Here is a 9406-nt window from a genome sequence, read left to right as displayed (position 1 = left end):
AGAAAAGAATTCCAACTTCAAGTAGTGTTTTACCCTCCACCTTTTAGATTAATTTCTATCAAGAACCTTCAAGGCCAATTGGTTTAACATCACTCAGCTTACCTATTATAATCAGGAAAATTGATATGATCCGTCCGACACCCATCCTGGTTTTCCTTTGATTCTAGAAATTCAAACAATACAGACACTTACTCACAGAAACAGCATGTCAAAAACTTTTGCACTGCAGTTACTAATGACTAGAATTACTACTTTTTAAGTAGCACACAGTATCCAATCTGCAAATAACAGTATTCACTATAGCAGTACGTTTAGTCTTTATATCTCAAAGGATACAAAACATCCAAAGGGAGAGGATTTTATATATAATACAGTATGTGTACACCTCATAGTAATCCATGTCCTGAACCACATAGCTTTTATACTTTAAAACAAGTGTGATAAAATGCAACTTTCACTTCTGTAAAAGTCATCTATGTTTCAATATATTGTACAACATTTTGATTTCTCTGGCGTTCTGAAAAAATACAAAAACTGTTCACAACCATCAACCACATGCATCACATTTTATTTTATTTTTTCCTATTAATTTTTTTAACTGAATTTGATAATAGGATGTTAGTGTGCTTGTATCTAAAACTATCTTTTACAACACTGCGTAAAGAAAGGGTACATGTGCCATGTGAGTGGAGATGGGGAAAAAAGTTATATAGCACTTTTAATTGTGGAATAAATATAATATCAGTTAAAGAGAACCCTACAACAGCATTTCACAACACAATAAAAAATGTTAATGACCTCATGTGACAATCGCTTATTGTCACTTTAAATATATTATAATGACATATCATTTGTAATGAAATGGAAATGCATGAACTTTTCCTAAAAGTAAGAAATAACATAATAATAAGATGTACTGATACAATGAATAAATAAACTCAAAAAAAGTTCACAGACACATGCATGCTCTCTGTCTTTCTCTCTCACACAGCACCATGTTTACATGTACAAAAGCATATAAAATTAAAAATGTACTTACCCAAAATGAAAAGATATAAGATGAAAAGTTATAAATTCCCTCTTTCTATCTGCTTTTAATGTTTTAAAGTATTTCAGTTTCTTTTAATTCAGTCCCGTTCACAATCACATCTGTGATATTGCAAACCTTTCACCTGATGTGACAGTCCACATCTATTAAGGCCTTTATATTGGAGTTGAATAAATGCTGATGACGTGATTCATAGATGATACATTTTTCAGATATGTTGTTACACCTTAGCAATTAACAAAACCAAATTATAGGATGCAGGCTGTCCGCTGTCAATTTGTCAGTTTCTTGGCTCAGTATCATAGCATAATCCCTTCTTTTTTCCTGTGAAACCGGTTGCTGTTCCTCCAGTGTAACAGTAAAATTAGAACAAACAAATCAATATAGATTTCTGGTGAAGTAGTAATGGTGTGGGAAGAAATGCAAGAAACGAAAAAAAAAGAACAGCATATTCATACATATTGAACAAATATTGTTTTTGGTATTTGAAGTTATTGGAGGAAATATGTATAGAAATATACAATACAATACAGTTAAAGTACAATCAAATGTATATGGACACATTAAACGAAGACAACAACGGCAGCATTTTGTTGCTGTATAAGCACTGCAGCTGCTTATACGGGCTTATTTACAGGCGTATTACTCTATCCACCCTCTGTCAAACGCTCCGTTTTAGTGCCACCCTCCCTCCCCCCACAGCTTGCCGTGGGAAGAGATACTTGGATGGGAGCGGCATATTCTAATGAGCCTGCATGTAACAAAGGAAGACAAGCCAAATCTGAATGGCTTGTTGAATCACATGCTTTCTGATCTAGGCAGCCCACAAAACAACTGACTGGGTTGTCTTAGTTCATACTTTGTGGGTTGGTAGGAACTCCAGATGCCCAAATGTATGTGTACAAGCACCCTTTAAAACCTTTTTAATACCACACAATGAACTTTAATCGCAGTTTCATGATTATACTAGCCAAAGTATGAAAGTATGATGGAAAACCAGTAGGGGGAGGATACAGCCTAAATTTATTTATTATCACAGTTTTTCAGTACTTTCCAGCAGTATTCAACAATAATTTGCAATGATAATTAAATAAATGAACGCAACCTGGGTCTTGGATAAGCGGCGTAAAATAGATGGCTTGATTAATCAATTTTAAATGATATATTTTTTTCAAGTTTATTGAAGCTTTTGCTTAAATAAACACTTGTTTGGTCCAAGTCTGGTTTTGACTGAAACTCCACAAGAAAGGATTTAAGTGTGTGATCTCTGACAGCAAACAATCGGATACTACTTTTTTTATGACTGAAATCGCTACCTACGACAAGCAAGAGGAAATATTTCTAAATTTGGTAAATGAAATTCAAGTCTTTTTCAATGAATTCAAAGCTCTTTAAGACTTTTCGAGACCTGCAGATATCCTTTTATACTGTTGTTTCTTGAACATGTTTCACAAGTGGGTTGAGTGATGTATTTTCTTTCTTGTGATTTTTGTGTCTACGTGTATCTTTATCCAGAGAGCACCTCAAATAAACTCTAGTTGAGTCCAGGAAGTGCTCCTACCCAAACATTTTTTTAAGATCAGGTTTGTCTGGTTTATGTTTCTTATCAAGTGTCTTAAACAACTTAAATAATATGTTTATGTTAAGTTTTACTTTTTTCTTTCAAAGTGAGCTTACATTGTCCAGCAGCATAATTGATATGCAGTGTCCATCTATCCTTCTGTTCTATTTTACAGTTTATCATCAAGATGCTTAGCTTGTAGTTTCAGTGACGTCTTTAGCTGCGTAGTCTATCTCTGTGTTGTTTTTGCATTACACCTCCTTAGGTCACCTGTCAATCAAACATTGTTGATGAACCTGTGACTTATGCATTCATTCATGGCAGATTAGTTTTATCTCGTACTTCCAAAACTGCACAATTCAAATTCTGCTCAACAGGAAAAATAAATAAATAAATAACTCAAAAGACAATAATGCAGCTCAAAACTTTTATACAATGTGCATTTGATCCTCCATTACATAAAGGTCACTGGTATTGTACCCCCCACCCTCAAAACTGCTGCAATTACACCAACCCTCAAAAAACCCGGTGCTGACCCAGCTGATCTGAACAACTACAGGCCCATCTCCAACCTCACCTTCATCTCCAAAACCCTTGAGAGAGTGGTCGCCGCCCAACTTCAGTCCCACCTCAACTCAAACAACCTCCATGAACCCTTCCAATCTGGTTTCCGCCCCAAACACAGTACTGAAACAGCCCTGGTCAAAATCACCAACGACCTCCTCCGTGCAGCTGACTCTGGACTGCTCACCATCCTCATCCTCCTCGACCTCACTGCTGCCTTTGACACCATCTCCCACCCACTACTCATCACACGTCTGACTGATATTGGTATCACCGGTGTTGCACTCACATGGTTCTCCTCATACCTCACCGACAGACTACAATTTGTGAAACTGGGTAATCACAGGTCAAGGTGCTCCACTGTTTCACTGGGTGTCCCCCAGGGGTCAGTATTGGGTCCACTCCTGTTTATCATTTACCTCCTTCCCCTTGGCACTATCCTCCGTCATCACAATGTCCGATTCCACTGCTATGCCGATGACACACAGGTCTACATTTCAACTGCACCCACTGCAGCCCTGCCACCCGCCTCCCTCACCACCTGCCTTCAACACATCAGGAGCTGGATGAGCAGGAACTTTTTAAAACTCAACAGCCATAAAACTGAGGCCCTGCTCATCGGCTCCAAGAACAACATCTCCAAAACTCAACACACCACTGCTCAAAACATCACCATTGATGGTTTCCCAGTACCGTTCTCCACCCATGTCAAGAGTCTTGGGGTCACCCTGGACAGCACACTCTCTTTTTCATCTCACATAAAAAACATCACCCGGACTGCCTTCTTCCACCTCCGCAACATCTCTAGACTCCGTCCATCACTATCCCACTCCAGCACTGAAATCCTGGTTCACGCTTTTGTTACATCCCGGATCGACTATTGCAACGCTGTCCTCTCTGGCATTCCCATCAAACTACTCAACAGACTCCAAATCATTCAGAACTCTGCCGCCCGGATCATCACCCGCACCAAATCCTCCGACCACATCACCCCCATCCTCATCCAGCTGCACTGGCTCCCTGTTAAATCCCGGATCAACAACAAAAACCTTCTGCTCACCTACAAAGCCCTCCATAACCTCGCCCCCACCTACCTCACAGACCTCCTCCAGGAGTACACTCCCTCCCGTTCCCTCCGTTCATCATCAGCCGGACTTCTGACCACCCCCACCTCACGCCTCAGCACCATGGGAGCCAGGGCATTCAGCTGCTCTGCTCCCAGGTTATGGAACTCACTCCCCCCACACATCCGGCAGTCTGACAATATCACATCTTTCAAATCCCTCCTGAAAACCCACCTGTTTAAACTGGCCTACTCTCTCTAGAACTCATCATCACCCATCCTATGTGTTTGTACAAATATGTCTCTGTCATGTCCTGTTGTTTTTATATTGTTTTTTATCTGTCTATGTTTTAACAGATTTTTGTAAGGTGTCCTTGGGTGTCCAGAAAGGCGCCACTAAATAAAATGTATTATTATTATTATTATTACTGTTAGTCAAGGTTATGTTGGTTTTCATAACTCAGACAGAAGGCAGTAATCATATGACTCATAGGCCTAAATATAACCACTGCACTGATGCAGCAAATTTGGAACATAACACATACATACATTACTTATTACATTCACATAACTTGTACTCAAGACACACTATCCCTGATGCATTAGGTATATTGTGTTGGGAGTACAATCTGATAATAAGATGTACCCCAAAATGTTTTTTTTGAAATGATACTGTGGCCAATTGTGGAACATGCTTTGTTTTATATTACTGTGTATTTTTTCTTACCTTCTGACATCTGACTGTCTAATGTGAAAAAATCCAGCTATTCAGCTCTGATATTTTCAGGAAACATAATATTGAAGTCACTGGTGGTTTTTGTTTTTCCACTTTACTTGGAAATTTTTGTGAATACAAACAAACGTAGAAAAATATGAAAATATAAAAGAAACAAAATCAAAATGCCCACTACAATTAATTCAATTTATATGTAGCAAATAAAATAGGAGATTCAAGAGTTCTGATGTACATTTCAAATTCATTTGAGTAAACAGAGAAGAGAGGTTTCAGTTTCTGCATTACCGCTGCAAGTGAATATGGACATGTTGAGTAAAAGACATTTGGGAATATCAATATTTTGCTCAGAAATATTATAAAATTGCAAAGAAAAACAATATACGACTAAAATTACAATATACTCACTTATTATGCACCAAAAAATGAACTTCCATGGCCTCCGCCATTTCTGACAACGTCAACAAACACGTCACAACTCGTGAACTTGGAGCTTTCAGAAACTTTACACTTACGAGGTCGTTCAAATGGACTCTTCTCGTGAACACGGCAGACACGACCCCATTTGAAGGCACCAATAGACGGGTTTCTTGTATACAAACATTGCTGGGTGCGTGCGCATTCAGGGGGCAAAACCGCTTATGCAGCCGTTGTAATCAACGTAGATTCCGCATTGTTTGTACATTCTTGTTGACTATACTAGACCCCTGCAGAGTCCGACCACCAGATACCATTATCACATGACGTATTATTCTGAGATTTGTTTATTATTATCTCGTGTTATAGAATGGGTAACGTTAGATCAGACATAAGTGTGATTTGACTTGGGGGACCAGGGTCTGTTTGGTTGACACTCTGGTCGGAGTTCAAGTCAAGGCATGAGTCCCTCTTGATTTTTTCGTTAGCGATTCCTCAACAGGTATAACGTTAATATAAAAACTGGAGACTTGGATTTTAGTCTTGTTATGAGTACAACCACTCACACAGCAACTCTTTGTATGTCGGGCAGGTGCACATTAACATTAGACCCCTGACGGCTTTCTATTTAATAGTGTGTTGCTGGTTGCTAACTAACGTTAGTGGTTAGCCGTCAGGTCGGAAACGTAATGCCAAAAGTAAATGCAGTATTGCTGATATGTCCGATTCAAATTCAAAGGAAGGTTAGCTAATGTTAGCTTCCACGGCTGCTTGTTGTTGTGTCCGCGGGAGAGGAGGAGCGGCTGCCCCGGTAAACTACCAGACGTCTTCCCTTCAAAATGTATCGTTACGGTATAGCCTACCGGAGTGAGCTTTTCCCCGCCGTAACTGCGTAACGTTACAGCAATTAAGAGCCGTAACAAATTCTTGCATCACTTTTAATTTTAAGGCATAGTCGCTAAATATAAATAAATATTTCCGTATTGCGTGGGTCGATCACCTTGTTGTTGATCAGTTCATTTTTATCGATCTGTGGAGCATGACAGCTCTCCATGACCGCCTGCTTCTTGTGTGACTAGAATGCTTTTGCCCATCAGGCCTGGACCGTAATCTCCCTCTGTTTCTTAGCGACGGCATGTGATCCCTGTGATGTTCAGAGTATCAGTGAGTGTTTCGCAGTCAAACTACGCCAACTGTTGGGCGTGCATATATACAACGAGTTAGTGAGATGGAGTGTACAGTGCCTGCGGAGAGCGGTCAATAAAGCAATGCCTCTGTTCAGTACGTCGTTGTCGGCCTGGTGCATAACCACACTACAGAAACATTACAATGGCGACGAGGAGTAAAGGAAAGACACACGAAAAGGCAACACGGTCACCGCTGTTTTCCCGAGGAGAAAAGAGGGAGAAACACTGACAAGCGGACAAGCAGGAACAAGCTAAGTGGGCTAAGCTAACATTAACAAACGTGGCTATCGGCGCATCGCGGCAAGCGTGGCAGTAAACGTGGCTTCTCTCCCACTTTTCGATACCAAAACTAACCCTGGTCGGACCTCGCTGGAATAAATGGCTGCAAAGGTTTGAAAATTACACCATTGCAATGAATATCAGCGGAGATACTAGGCTTAAAGCACTATTGTTGCACTTAGCAGGAGAACGCTTGCATGATATTTACGACACATTAGCAGCAGCAGATGACAAATATGCAGACACTAAGCAGAAGCTATCTGGATACTTTTCTCCCAAGAAAAATGTGCAGTGTCAAGTGTACATCTTCAGGAAGGCCTTGCAGGAACCAGGAGAAAATTTTAAGCTCTGCATCATCCAGGCTGCGCAGAAAAGCACTGAGGGAGCCCAAGCTAACCTTAGATGAGCTTCTTGACCATGGACGTACACTTGAACTGTCTGAAATGCAAGCGTCTGGCATAGAAAAGGGCACAGCTGCTACAGTCAACATGCTGGATCAAAAGACTATGGAGAAAAACCCAAATAATAGCAGATGATCAGAAAAACGACGTCCAGACAACCGCTGCAGCAACTGTGGAGGTAAATACCCTCATGATGGTGAGTGTCCTGCTAAAAATAAACAATGCAGAGCCTGTGGTAAACGAAATCACTTTGCAAGACAATGTTGCTCAAAATCCAGAGACATTAAAGGGACTATTTGTAACTTTCAGAAATGCTTGTTAACAGCGACACCTGTGGCCGTTAAGTCAACGAAAGTCAGCGTCAGGTTCGCGCTTGCTCGCACTAAATAGACATGAACGAGCATCGCTCAAAAACAGTTGGCTTTTCCTGCTCTAGCCTCCGGGGCTGAAGCAGGAAGAGAAACGTTATCGTCTACCGATTGCGCCCGCAGGAAGACACCGGCACCCGGTCAGAGACGACAACGTTTCTCGCTGCGGAAGCAAGTTTTGAGAAACTGACACCATGTCCACAACTAAGACCCACCAAGACCAAAATCTACCCCTTCCACTCCAATGTTCCTTTGCCTGTTAGTGGTGCTTTCAAGTGCAGTGTGGTAAAGGGACAGAAAAGGACAACGTGCACTTTCTTTGTGATTAAAGGTGACAGATTCAATGTTCTCAGCTACAAGACATCCAAAGCACTAGGACTGATTAAGGTGGTCACAGCAGTATCATCCACACCACAGTATCGCACAGTAGCAGACGAGCTAGTGGAAAGTAATCTTGAGCTGTTCCAAGGCATTGGAAAGCTGAAAAACGTTCAGGTAAAGCTTCACATAAATCCTGACGTCAAACCTACATGCCAACCACATCGACGTGTGCCATTCCACATCCGCCAGAAGGTCGAGGATGAGCTTCGGAAGCTGGAGGTAGATAATATCATTGAAGATGTCACAGGCCCGACACCATGGGTCTCACCTATTGTCACACCTCCCAAGCCTTAAGACCCTGACAAAGTAAGAATCTGCGTCAACATGCGCCAAGCTAACACGGCCATTGAAAGGGAATGCCACATAACTCCCACCATGGATGATTTAATACACGAGTTAAATGGAGCAACGGTGTTCTCCAAACTGGATCTGAGAGCTGGATACCACCAGCTGGAGCTTCACCCAGGCAGCAGATACATCACGACATTTACCTCTCACCTCGGACTGAGGCGTTATAAGAGACTGAGTTTTGGCATATCTTCCGCCGCTGAGGTATTTCAAAACGCCATATGCCAAACACTGCAAGGTCTCTCTGGTGTGAAGAACCTCAGCGATGACATTATCGTCTATGGTGCCTCTCAGACTGAACATGACAACAACCTCCGAGCACTGTTCCAGAGACTCAAAGAGAGCGGTTTCATACTCAATCGTGAAAAATGTGAGTTTAACAAGTCCAGGCTCGAGTTCTTTGGTTTCATCTTTTCTGCACAGGGTGTCTCGGCTGATCCTAAGAAAGTTGCTGCAGTTCAGCACGCTGCGGATCCACAAAATCCTGGTGAAATCAAGAGTCTGCTGGGCATGGCCAACTACTGCTCCAGATTTATCAAAGACTTCTCCTCCATCTCAGAACCGCTGCGCAAGCTCACCAGACAAGACACAGGCTGGGAATGGGGACCAGAACAGCAACAGTTGTGAAAACTGATAATGGTCCCCCATTCAACGGTGATCAGTTCTCTCAGTTTGCAGACTATCTAGGATTCCATCACCGCCGGATCACATTATTACATATTTAGGCTTGCCTTTAAGATAACAGGAGGGGTTTCTTTGTCAACCTAAAAAAGAAGAGCTTTGCAAATAATGGTTAAATGGCAAGTTTCTAAGAAGGTTTATGGTAAACATTATTTTTGCTGTAGTATCCTTAAGTCTATTAAAATGCTTCTTTTTTTAGTGAGAGCCATTACGAAAAATTAGTTGACAGCCATGATGATGGTTTTGACGCTGGTGGATACTTTGAGTTTGAGGTGATTTAAGAAGAATGTATCTCTCAGGCTGCCTGGCATGTTTGAATAGATAAAAGAATCTCGTTGGAAAGTAAACACACCACTCCCAGTTCTCTCTTTCTGA

The 9406-nt window shown here is 41.3% G+C and overlaps 1 protein-coding gene across 1 annotated transcript in view; it reads right to left on the bottom strand.

Moving 5' to 3' along the window:
* Window positions 1–9406, bottom strand: part of LOC141761192 (uncharacterized) — a 34972-nt gene that overhangs the window by 4770 nt on the left and 20796 nt on the right. The gene's annotated exons all lie outside the window — the stretch shown is intronic.

The sequence above is a fragment of the Sebastes fasciatus genome, chromosome 22 (genome assembly GCF_043250625.1).
Source record: "Sebastes fasciatus isolate fSebFas1 chromosome 22, fSebFas1.pri, whole genome shotgun sequence".
In the NCBI taxonomy this organism is placed as follows: domain Eukaryota; kingdom Metazoa; phylum Chordata; class Actinopteri; order Perciformes; family Sebastidae; genus Sebastes; species Sebastes fasciatus.
The sequence above is the reverse complement of the archived record's forward strand: the minus strand, read 5'-3'. Positions and strand labels throughout refer to the sequence as shown.